Raw genomic sequence first — 13724 nt, forward strand, 5'->3', positions numbered from 1 at the left:
AATTGCTATTATAACTTACTTAAAGTATGGCTTCCCTAATTCTAATATCTGTCTCTACGTTTTATCCTTCATAATGCCCACTTCATGTTCTGATCATTCACTCTCTATTCAAAACCTTGTGGGGGCTTCTACTACTTTAAACATACACATACAACACAAAATGAAAATTTCAAAACTATACTTTAACTCTCTCTCTCAAAACCTTGTGGGGGGCACCTTGAATACCAAGTGTGAGAAGACTGGATCTTAACTTGAAATGCTTTTTGTGCTGAAACATGTTTTGAAATATGCAGCAAGGTATAAAACCAAATTTCATTGTATTGCTTCTTTCTTTCCACCTACAAACACAGGCAAGTATTTTGCACACCACCTCAGGAAAAAACATCTGTCTGTGTCTTTAGGAGAAGCAGTACTCAATGTCATTCCATGTCATTATCACACTTCCCAAAATAGTTCTCTTTTGGTGTCTGCGAGTGCTTGTTCCTGTGGGCATCAATGCCTCATTTAAGAAGGTGCAACAGATCGCCATTAGCAGCATAACTGGTCATGTTAAAGCATGACATCTCCATCACCGGAAAGCGCATGGGGAAACGAAGCTGAACCGAGCCACGGCTCGTTGGCAGTGGTGGCTGGCTCTGCAGCATTGACTTCAGACTTATCAGCACTTGTCACTTGCAGTCTCTGTTGCTACTAAAATTACATTTGGGATGTTGTAGAGTCACATCAAGAGGTTGAAGTTACCATTTCTTGAGGAAGCAGGTTAACCTGGTGTCCACAGTCTGAGAGCAGGATCCCCATTGACTAATGTCCTGGCTAAGGTCACAGTTCTAATACTGACAGAGAGGTTTCCTTTGACATTCTTTATCCATAAAATGGAAAACAATACCTAATCGAGTATCTGACAGTTTTTGTTTTGTTTTGGGGGGAGAGACTGCCAACTAATATAATGGATATCAAAAAAAGTTAAAGTATAAACCAATATTCAACTTAAGGAAGTGACTTGTTTATAACCAATCTCTACAAAATCATTAGAGTAGTTTAAAAATGCAAACCATAGTTACAACACTGGGGCCTTAATAGTCTTACCACCCTTTTCACTTTCTTTCTGCTGGACAAATTATTGCAGGGTCTATGAAAAGATGTCATCTAGAAATTTCCAAAAAGCTTCATTCTGTTCTTATAACAATTTTTCATCTTTCATAAGTGTATTGAGGCAACTACATAGAGAATAGGGCTCCGGATTGATTTTAAACTATCATGAGGATTAGGGTTTGGCATTCAGGATGTTTCAGCTTCTCCCTGCCTCAGTTTTCTTATTGATCAAACTAGATGCCCGATGCATGAAGATTTGTGCAAGAATGGGCTTTCCTTCCCCTGGCTGTTGGCACCGCCTTCACTCTGGCTGGAGCCACCTTTCCACTCCAGCCGGGGGCTGCCTTTCCGCCTTCCCATGCTGCCGAGAGGCCCTGAGCGGCTGGGGTGGTGCGGAATGCCTGTGTCATTGCCATGGTGATGACGCAAGCGTCCCACCCCGCCCCTGGCTGCTCAGCGCCTGCATATGCAAATTAACCCAACATTTTTGTTGGGTTAATTTGCATACTCACTCCTGATTGGCTGGTGGGCATCATGAAGGTATGGTCTATTCGCATGTTTCTCTTTTATTACTATAGATAAGGCAGGTGATGAATTCATTGCAAGAGTATCTTTCTATTATAAATTTTAATAATTATGGGAGAGCAAATTTCTCAAAATAGGCCTCCAGAAAGAAAAATGGTAAATATTTGGTGGTAATCTGACAGTTACACCAATGGATTTTGTTATTTGTTTCATGGTCAGTTCTTAATAAAAATGAGTAAGATATAATCCTTGCTCCTAAGAGTTTTACAACCTAGTAAGAAGGAAAAGATAAAGGCATTTAATATAAAGAAGAATATGGTAAATTACTATTAGAATTCAGAAGAGGGAGGAAATATAGTCAAGAGAAATCAATTGATTACATGTTACTAAAGTGTTATGATTTGATCCTTGAAGAGTCGATAGCCTTAATTGTAGATGGAGATTAGATGGAGGTGAAAATCTCAGGAGCACACAATAGCAAAGGAAAAACACTTAACAGTCTATGGATGGAGAAATGTGAAATTGTAGGCCTTCTGTGACAACACTGAGTAGTACAGTTGGGCATACTCAGTGCCTGTGCAGGGCTGTGGGAGACAAAGCCTTTAAAGCCAAGCACCAGAGTTCAGAAGTAATGAAGATCCATGGTAGATTTCTGAGCATGGGAATAAAATGAAAATTTCAGAACTGTACCTTAAAATGGTGTCAATTAAAGGTTGAATGAGGAAAATAATGCAGAGTTCTTACCCAGTTAGGAAAGGATAAGATGTGAATTTCTCTGGCTGCAGAGATGAGAACTGAAATGAAATAAAGGAGAGACATTCTAGAAATCAAAAGTGTTCAGTTTTACAAATGTTGTGCTACTGCCTACCTACTAAGTACTAGGCATAGGGCACCAGAGTGTGGGAATAAAGAGATGAGCAAGACTTTGCCCTTTCTCTCAAGGAATGAAGTGTAGCTTATTGGTTAAAAGGATGGCCTCCAGAAGCTGAGGTCCGCCTTCACAGCTTATAAGCTGTGCAGCCCTGAGGAAGGTGCTTAACTTCTCTGGGCCTTAGTTTCCTCATCTATAAAATGGGGATAGTTAATAATGTTCCTCAAGGTATTACGGTAAAACCTCGATATAACAGACTAATTCGGGCACAGGGGTGTCCATTAAAGCCGAAAATCTGTTATATAATAAAGTAGGTTTTCCAAATATGTATGTTAAAAAAATTGACAAATTGGTTAGTTTACCTGGTTTTACTTATGTAGACATGTATGTGTAATTAAAATTAAGTATGAATGAAAAGTTTAATTTCACAGAAAAGTTTTCTATATGTATTCCTGTAATTTTAAATTTATATGGATTAAATGGGTTCTAGTAAATGGGTTCACCAGACACTGAGAGTAAACAAATGCACATGGCTGGGGTGTGGCTTTGCGCACTCAGAACATGGGCTGGCAGGTGTTAAAACTGCTGCAAGAAGTCACCCACGTGACAACAGAACCAGTTAGTGTGCCCACTGGAGTGTGATTACATGCTAATCATTCCTTGAATATTGTTTATAAGCGGTGACTCTTGGATTTAAATATGCAGACTATAGTTGTAGATATGTAATTTTTATTTTTGTTGGCTAAATTACTACAGTGTTCTTTCCAACATATGACCTATTTGCTAAAATTTGTTAAAAATAACAGTGAATTGATAGCAAAAAATAACTTAAATTAATTATAAGCAAATCTTGGTTAAAAGCATTTTAAAATTAACAGGGTGTTAATTTTCACATATGACATATGGACCGGAAATTTTTGTCCCTTAAATTCAAAGTCCATTAAATCTAGATCCACAAAATCGGGGGTTTACTGTACTGTGAAGATTAAGTGAGTTAACATAAGATACTCAAAATAAATTCTGCCATATAATCAATGATTCAACATGTAGCAATTTCTATTTCCTCAAAATGAATTAATTTCATAAGAAGGCATTTTAAGTGAAAGAAAAAATTTTCAAACAGTAAAGGGGGGGCAATCTTTTTAAAAAGTGGATTTTAAGATTCCATCAATAAATATTAGCTCAGCTGAAGACTGACTACAAGCAACTAGAGGCTTCATCTAATCCTATAATTTAAAGACATGTTCTCTCTCAGAGGAACAGCACTCTGAGCAGAAGAACAAATTATGTATTTTATATTAAATCAATAAGAAGAGTTCATGGTTGTAATAATTCAATCTGCTCTGTATTACTTTATCAGCGATGGAGGTAGAAAATATTATGAGAAGCATACTTTATCCTTGACTACCAAGTTTTTCTAAGCTGTCTTTTTTGATTAAACAAGAAAGATCTTTTATAACTGAAGATTACATATACTATTCACAGAATAGCTAACACTTCAAACATTTTCTCTCTTGCTCCTCTCTCTATGCTATCTAACCAGTCTGTCTCTTCCCAAATCCTTGAACATTTTGAATTTATCCAGGGAACATGGAAAATTGGAATAATAGATTACCAGTGGTTAACACTGGGAATATTATGGTTTTAAATAATAAACTAACTCATGAGAGTTTAACACTTATTCTAATTATCCTTCCTTATGTTTCTGAAACTAAACCCTGAAATACTGTTGTATCATAATTAAAGCTGCTTCTTTGTGTCAGCATTTATTTTAGATTTTATTCTCAAAGATTATCCAGTGCAACCTGAACACTCCTTAGTCACCAAGCTCTCCTGGAAGCCTGCAGTCCTGAAACAAATTTCCTAAGCAGGATGGAGCTAAATAAAATACTCATTTTCTAGGACTTGGAACATTTGTCCCAATTTCACACCTTATGCTGCAGCTCAGTTAGTGATTGAAAGGCAAACCATGCAGCCAGAAAGCAAATTCCAACCTCACCTCTTTTTTCTCATTACCCCCTTTGCACCCCTTTCGACAGGAGAAGATGCACTGACCTGCCTGTTTGCTTTGCAGTCTGCGGGCTTGGAGTAAGTCAAATTGAGAAACCTGGAGACAGATGCTTAATTTACATTCAAACCCTGTTTCAAATCTATATTCTTTATGAGCTCCTTTATTGTTTAAAAATAATCCCCAATTAGCTTCAGAGATGGGAAGCAATTTGTTCATACAGCAGATATTTATTAAGCACCTACTATATGTGCACATCACTGAAATTGCTCTAGTATGGGGTAAGGCCGTGGGGCAGGGGACTCTCATGAAACATTTTGTTTAGAAGTAAAGAATGTAGTTGAAACACAAACACGAGTACATAAATTGTGCATCCCTAAAAAAATATGGATCAAAAATTTTCACTTCATTTTTCAGATTCACTGAGATGCTTATATAGGGTGTCCCAAAAATGTATATACACACTGAATAATTATAAAGGCAGTGTTGATTAAAATACATTTTATTTTCAAAATTGAGCTATCAGCTGTTAAAGTGTGTATATATTTTTTGGGACACCCTGTATTTAAATTTAAAAGTATCTGTCTTTAAGGATAGAGAATAATATGTGATTATTTATTTATAAGAAAGTGGGTAAAAGGATCATAGAGTTATTTGACATGAAACCACCAGACATAAATAAAAGCAAGGGAGCTTCCCTAGTAAACATCAAACATTTCAAATATTAAATGAAATTCATTTCAATAAACAATGGTTACTTGCTAGTTTGCATTTAGACATGTTTATATTCCCTCTTTTTGACTTGCCAAAATTAAATTTGGGTGTATATTGTCTCTTCCCTTATTTAGCAATGTATAAATAAACTTCTTCAATCCTTCCCTAATCACCAATTTAGGAAAATCAGTTATCTGCCCTCCACAAACATTGATCGATGGTTTGAGCCTAGTTTTCACAAGTACATTATTCTTTATCCTATATTGTTGTTCCCCAAGTGTAGAGTGGCACCAAAGCGAAAGTACATGGTAATAAGCCCAAAGGGCATATGAGCCACTGGCTAAAACCTTAGAGCTAGGCATATGACATGTGCTTAACATCTGGAATGTGGAACCCATATCTAGAATTTCTACATTAAAAAAGGGAGCTTGTGGAGAAGAGCAAAATGTGTCACTTGTTAATTTAATTTCTCATTTGGTCTTTACCATATTCTCATTAGGTTAAGTTTAATTCCTTTTACATAATTTCTGGGTGGACCAGAAACTAGTTGTATGACCATGTCAACATGACTGGTACAGTAGCTCAGAGCATGGATGAGAGCCAGATTTCCCAGGTTTAGACCATGTTTCTGCCACTCACCAGTTACCTGAGCATGAACAATTTTCTTCACCTCAGGGTTTTAGTTTCCTTATTTCTATAGTGGAAGTAATGGTATCAACCTCATAAGGTGAGGGTTAACTGAGTTGATATATGCAAAAGATTTAGAACACTGCCCATCACATTCTAAACATCTCTAAGATTTTGCTATTACAATACTTTGTTTCTTAAAATGATATCAAGAATCTCTACTGCATCTTCCTACTTCTCCTAACCACTTCAGGAGAGCCAAAAGAAGTCAGCAGAATCTTTCTCTTTGATTTTTTAAAAAAAATCCATTTTCTATGACATATCCAGTCACCAATATTTCTCTTTACTATGGTTCCAATGGTGTCTACTTCAGTAGCCACAACTCAGCAAGATGTCAACATGGGAAAGACAACACTCAGTGTTAAGGAAACTGTCTCTCTTATATGTAACACTATTTTTGTTTTGTCTTTTTAATTTTTATATATTTTTTATTTCTTAGAGAGAAACATCTATGTGAGAACATAACATCAATCAGCTGCCTCCTGCACACCCCCTACCAGGGATCAAGCCTGCAATCCAGGCATGTGCCCTGACTGGGAATTGAACCAGCAAACTTTCAGTGCATAGGTAACTCCCAACCAACTGAACCACAGCAGCCAGGACTTTATATGTGACAATTTATATTTTGAGTACTAATATTTTAAATTCTTTATAAAATTATGCTTTCTTTTTTCCTTTCTTCTATCAATATAGCCAAAAGTTATCATTTCTTTTGTCCATTTCTAAAGAAGGGAATCAGTAAATAACTAGAGAAATTTAACACTCTTCCTCTAAAATCTAAACATAATATCTTTTTAATCAAAAACAACAGGTTAATCCTGGCTTTGGAATCAGAGAAATCATATTAAAATGCATAAATTGTGATTCATTCAAAACCTGAATATAGCAATATATAATCCTATAAAGCCACAGAAATTTTAGATCAAAGCAAAAAAGGTAAATCAAACCTGAAATGAATGGATTAGCAGAAATGGGAACATTACTGTAATATTTCTTTGTATTGAGTAATAGAGAAGCAGATTTTGTCAAATCTTTCTTTCTAATTCCCATCTGGAAAAGCCTTGCTCTGGAAATGAACAGGTTTGAAGGAATGCCTTTGACATCTGTAACGTTAAAAAGCATCAACAATTGAAATGGGCTTAATCCCTCATTCAACAGCAGGTACTTTACATACAATCATAAGAAGTGATAAAAGTCAGACACAGCTGTACAAATTGTTAGATTTAATCAGATTGGTCCTCTACCCCTGGTTTAGTCTGCTCTGTTGTAGCTTCTACTTAACCTGGGTTGACTGAAGTGGATGGTTAGATATGTGAGGAATAAATCCAGGTCAAAAATCAGGTTTGAGATATCAGGGGATAACTTATTTTAACTCCATGAACCACCAAATGCAGAAATCATTTTTTATTCATAGTTTTGAGCATATCATTGTGCATATTAGTCTTTATTAAATCGAGTCTATGAAATGGATCTAGTGTTCACCCCTTTGAGATTCTGAAGTGAGAGAAGAGAGTGTTCCAAAGAGGAATGACTGGTGACATGGCCAAAATAAGCAGAAGTGGTTGACATGAGATTTAGTGGTTTAAAACACTGCCTATTTTTGATGCCAAAAATGTTCTCTGAAGCAGCATACACATTTAGCGACTCTGAAGTCCATTTTGTGTTCACAGCACCAGCTGTTAGGTGCCCAGTTTTTTTCCCACGTGGTTGTAGGAACATAGAGGAGGAAGACGAAATTTGCAATAACATAATCAAGTAGCAGTACCGTTTTCACCAACTTGTTATAAAAGTTATGCATATCTGTAAACACATCACAAGATTTTTTTAGGGGGCGGGGGGCGGTTAATGCAATTATTTACTCCAAATTCCAAACTTTTGTCCTATGAGAAGTCTAAAGAAAAACTTGTAAATATGCTGGAAAATGTGTCACCACTACCACTAAGCATAACTACTACTAAATTCTTTACATAGTAAGGTATAGGCGTTTCTAAAGTAAACTGAACACTTGAATAACTGGTTATATTAGAGCTAACACTACTAGTAATGGTATTTTATTATTTCTTTATTCACATAGTAAAGGTGTTTGTTGGTGTGTTTTTTTTTCAAACTGAGTAATGCATGTGACTGTGTTTTTTGATCTCTAACATACCATAAACACAGATTAGTTGTCAGTATTATTATCTATCTATAAAAAAGCCTAACCGACCATCTGAGCATTCGACTATCCGACCGGTAGCTATGAGGTGCAATGACCACCAGGGGGCAGACGCTCAATGCAGGGGCTGCAGAGCTGTGGTGACTTGGCAGCTGCAGTTGTCGGGTGACACACCCAGAACCAGAGCGGAGGGAGCCTCTTGCAATCCGGGACCCCTTGGGGAATATAGGAGAGCCAGTTTCGGCCCCATCCCCACTGGCCAGGCCGAGAGAACCCCTAGTACTTCAATAATGGTAGAAATATCTTAAAATTAAGGGCATCATAGTCAAACAACGATTTACATTCAGAGAACATTTTAAAATATCCTGTTCATTTCTGTCTCATGTTCAAGTAAGTGAAAGAATTTTTCCTTCATCTCCTATCTTTATTCAATCTTAGTTTCAGTACAAAAAAATATATATCTGCACACCATACTAGCAACTTTCTCCCTCTTCTGACCTCAGTCCCCACAACCATAAAACAGGTGAAACTTTAAAACAGAATTATCTCTTACCATATGGGATCTGAGAATAAGATCAAACTCAACCTTGACAAATGCCAGGCAGCAAGTCCACAACTGTTCCTGGATCCTGGGCAATGCCTGGGAGAGCGCCTGCCAGGGCCTACTGTTTTCAAACGAGTTTCATTTCTCTAACAATTTAAATCTGCCAAGAGGAAACTGAGACAATCAAGCTCAGTGCCAAAAAGCCCCAAGCTTAAGCTAGAGATGCATCCTCTCTTTAGCCTGCTGATGAGAGTGGGAGCAGAGAGAGAGGAAAGGATAAAGATTCATAATGAGTAGGACAGAGGCTTGGGGTGTGTTTCGAATGCCACAGCAGGACCATTTCTGGCCCTAATTATGTGACTTCGTTGAGTTCCATGTCCGAGATAGAGAATACCTGCTTCCTTTCCCTTTATTAGCTCCCACTACATTTTGGGTTGAATATTTTCTGGAACATTTTTGGAACAATTCCCACCAAGAAGACCTTCCCAGGAAGACCCCATATGACCCCTGCTCTTTCCTTCTTTAGATCACCTCAAATTCATTCACAAAAAAGAAGGTTAACAAGAAAGGCAAACTCTCATATGGTCTCTAGCTGGTGAGGAGAGGAGAAAACAAGAGGGAAGAGGTAGCCTCCTGCACCAAGGAGCCATAGGCACTGAGGAAGGATGAGAACCTGCTCTGCCAACCTGGCCCCTGCCTTCCTGGCACCTCGTGTTTGAGAAATAAGACCCACTGGTTCTTTTTCTTTTCTTTTTTTAAAAAGGAAGGGAGAGGTAGAGATAAATAGAAACATCAATGATGAGAGAGAACCATTAGTTGGCTGCCTCCTGCATGCCCCACACTGGGGATAGAGCCCGCAACCAGGGCAAATGACCTGACTGAGAATCAAACCGTGACCTCCTGGTTCATAGGTCGATGCTCAACCACTGAGCCAGGCCATCTGGCCAACACCCACTGGTTCTTACCACAGGTCCAGGTGGTAAAAATCCATAGTTTATCCATGCAGACACCTTTAATCATAATACCCAAAGCCCAACCAATCGAGATAAAAGGTGGTTGTAAATACACAAATAAGCTACCATGTGTGTTATTTTGGGGTATAATAGTTACAGAGAATTTAAGATCTTTCCTGCTTTCTACAGTAGCTGAAATATGGCCTTTTGAATTAGACTTCTGGATTCAAATCCCAGCTCCCACCAACTAGCTGTATGATCTTAAGGCACTTTTAAATTGACTGAGTTTCAATATCCTCATTCTTAAAAAGAGCATAAAAACTTATTTCACTGGGTAACAAGATGAAATATGAGATAATTGTTACAGAGCACATAGAGCGGTTGGGACATTATCACTGACAGACAGTTAGCACTCAGCAAATAATAGATACTAGTTCTCAATTTGGGATAAAAACATGCTATTAAATGATCTTGCTTATTTTAGTCTTAAAATAATGACTGAAAATATTTTGTTTCTGAAATTCTTTAAAGAGAATTTTCTCTCAGTCGTCTTCAATTAATCCTGGAAAATCCATTACTTACTACAAGCCATCAGGGTAAAGAAGAGCTTTACAATCACAATTGAATGTGAATCTGAAACACGCTGTGTTGGGAGGAAACTGAGATGAACATTCTGAGGGACAATTTGGCAATACCTGTCAAAGCAATGAGAATTCCATTTCCAGAGATGTGTCCAAAAGGCATGATCAATATATAGCTCTAATGACATTGATTGTAACTTGCTAAAGATTGGAAACCACCTGTATGATTTTTGATGTGATATGAAGAAGATTGCTTAAATACATTAATATGGCCAGTGAGGTATTATGTAGCTATTAAAAATATTGTAGAAAAATATTAAACAAGCTAAAGAAACAATCACAAAATAAATTTAAAAAGCACACTAAAAAATGTTATAGTATCCCATTAAAATATATATTTCCTGGAGAAAAATATTGGAAGGATACATACAAAAATATTAACATCTTTATATCAACATAGGAGGATCAGGGTTAATTTTATTTTGGTGGGATTTTCCCCCATGGGATTTAAATTGCTTTTAGAAAACATGTATTGATTAGTAATTTTAAAATAATATCTATAAATTTGTTTGAGCTTTAAATTTTACAATTTGATTGAAAAATCAGAAATAATGATGTCCATATACTCAAGCATAAGTCCACACAAACTTATCCACACATATGTATTCACATTTTTCCCAAAATGTTAGCACATTGACATATATCATGCTTGCATACAGAGACATACTTTCAGTGATAGATGAAAAAGTCCTACTAATTTCACATAGAACATCTGTGGATTTCTTCAAATACTCATTTAAAACCCAATTTAAAGCCCTATTTATTTAAGAAATAGTTTCCAAATACTACCTTTTAATGCCTTTTTTTGTGTGTCAAGTCTTCAAATGCTGCTGACCTTGCATAATAATTTTTCCTTACAACATATTAATTATTGTTCTGGCACCTCTGGTCTGCTCATGAAATCAATGAAGTGTGCAATACCTCTGTGCAGAGTAATATTTCATATTTGGTACTTTATGTATTAATTACTTTTCTGTTTTTCCTAAACCTGTCAGAAAAAAATAACCTCTCTCACTTTGTAATGAACTGTCAATGAGGAAAACAGTATACAAGTCCCATTTGCTGACCCATTGAAAGCTGCTAAGACAAGAGAGACTTCTACACCAGGACTCTTTTCATTGTCATAGCATCTTCCTATGTAAGCCTGCTGCTTAATAAGTGAAGATCCTTCTTAAAGCAGTGACCAGCTTTCTTGTGTTTAAAGTAACAGATGTGAAGTCTGAGAAGCAAGTAATTTAAATCACACCCTATTGTTTTGAGCCTGAAACCAAAAATAAAATACAAAGTCCAACTCAATGTCAAGAGAAGAAGGTACACAAAGTACAATTCAAATATTTAACAACTTGACAAATTATCATCTACAAAGAGAAAAAACTACAGAAAAAAATATAGTATATTAAAATTCTATTTCGTTGCCATTTCAGCTGCTCAACAGTTAAAATCTGAAAGCAGCAGTTTTAATCCTGAATTCTAGGAGCTCATGTGCTCTCTCATCTTTCTCTTTTTCTCTTTAATGCTAGTCATTCAGCATGAACAAAAAAATCAGGTGACATTTCTTGATTCAAGAGCTGTGTTCAGCAGTTATAAAGCTGCTGTAATTTACAGCAAAGTATAAAGCTAACCTATGAGACCTCAACCCCATTTGCTAAAACTTATTACACCTCATTGGCCATTGAATAGCCTAAAGATGAAAAAAGAAAAAAAATGTATCTGAATAAGAAACTTTACTAGCATTAGCCTAATGAGAAATGATTAGCCTAAAATTACATCGATAGGTGCAGTTTAACACTATTTACGATGTTATGATTTCCTATTTCCTGAGTTATATAAAAGCCAAAGCAGTTACTGAAACAATACTAATGAGTCGATAGATGCTTTCAGATGTCTGTTTGACTCCTGAGTCTAGTTAAATGTCTCAACTAGATGTGTGTAGCCTCTACTAAGTACCCCAGCTATTGAATAAATAACATGTTCAGAAAATATATATACACGATTGTCTAAAGCTATAGTGACTTAGATACTATAGAGATACCAACTGTGTTGATTGCACTCACGTATCACTGTATAAGGTGCTATGAGCATGCTCAACAAATTATCAAGAATGTGTGATCATTAATAACTAGCCTCTTGTTAATGCCACCTTACAGCACTGTGTAGGAGATTGCACTACCTGGGTTTTGCACCAACCATCCTCACTTCATGTTTTTAATGAGAATCTCAGTTGCAATATATATTCCCTTTTGTGGAAATGATTTGGGTAATGCTAAAGGCTTGGGGATAAGCTCATGATTGAAATGTTACTATGTGAAAGAAAAGTAGCAAGGGGCTGGTTTACACTAAATTAGCAATCCAGTCCAAAATAATTCTAACATTCTCAGAATTGATCCATAATGGTAAATTCGGTGAGGTGACTTATTTTCCCACAGTTTTCTAAAGTGTCCATTATGCATTAACAGGTTTGTAATACATAGCCTTTGTAGTACAAAACCCTGGTAGACAATGCTATTTAGACTAGAAAAGAAAGATCCAAAGAGTGGTGAGACACAAAATTTTTACACAAGTACCAATCGTGTAATTTTTGAGATTCTCAGGTCTGTTAACTTTCTAAACTATGGATCAGAGACTAAAACCCATATCCACTGCTAAAGAGGAAGGTAACAGCTAAAGGTATTAAACACAGACAAATCTATAGCATGTGCAGACTTTAGAGCATCTACATCAATTTTCCTTAAGAAACCAAATAAACAAAGCAAATCCCCCTTCACTTTATCACCAAACCCAATCGCTGAAGAGGTTAGTGTGTATGTGCTTTCTATTTAGGTTGCTTATTCATTTCACAACTCATATATTGGTACAACTAGTTCAATTATGAAAAAAAAAGCCTATTTACAAATAGAGATATATATTAGTATAATTTTAAATAAGCTCAAAAGCAAATCATTTCTTGCCTTTTTTGGTTTTCAGAGTTAAATTGAGTTGATCTGAGGATTATTAAAGAACATATGTTCTGCTTGGAACATAACTATTTTACAATTTCAGAGTAAAATTTAAAAAAAAATTGAGTACAAGAAGACCAAAGGTTAATGTTGGGAAGCAGAAATCACTTCTCATAAATCGTTGGTTTATAAAAATAAAAGGCTTACTATTTTCTTTTGTTCAAGATGTAACTGTCCATCCCAGCTACTACCCATGGCAATTATATAATACACTGCTGGGTGAAAAAAAATATTTGAATGTCCAAGGATGTAAGCAGTACCACTCTAGGAAAGCCTTGAACACTGAAGTGTTTGTATTATTAACACCCTCTAAAATTTACCATGGTGACTAATTTGCTATAATCACCAGACAGAAATCATGTAGCATGATTTACACTACTACAAAATCTTTACTAACTTGGGCATCATAAATTTGATCATTTAATAATTTAGTGCTAAATGTCTTCTTTTTTAATGAAACAAGAGTGATCATGATTATTATTAATGCTATTTTTAGTTAGTTTTAAATTATGCCATTATGATAAAATGTTCTACTTAA

The sequence above is a fragment of the Cnephaeus nilssonii genome (assembly GCF_951640355.1).
Source record: "Cnephaeus nilssonii genome assembly, chromosome: 1".
NCBI classification, from domain to species: domain Eukaryota; kingdom Metazoa; phylum Chordata; class Mammalia; order Chiroptera; family Vespertilionidae; genus Cnephaeus; species Cnephaeus nilssonii.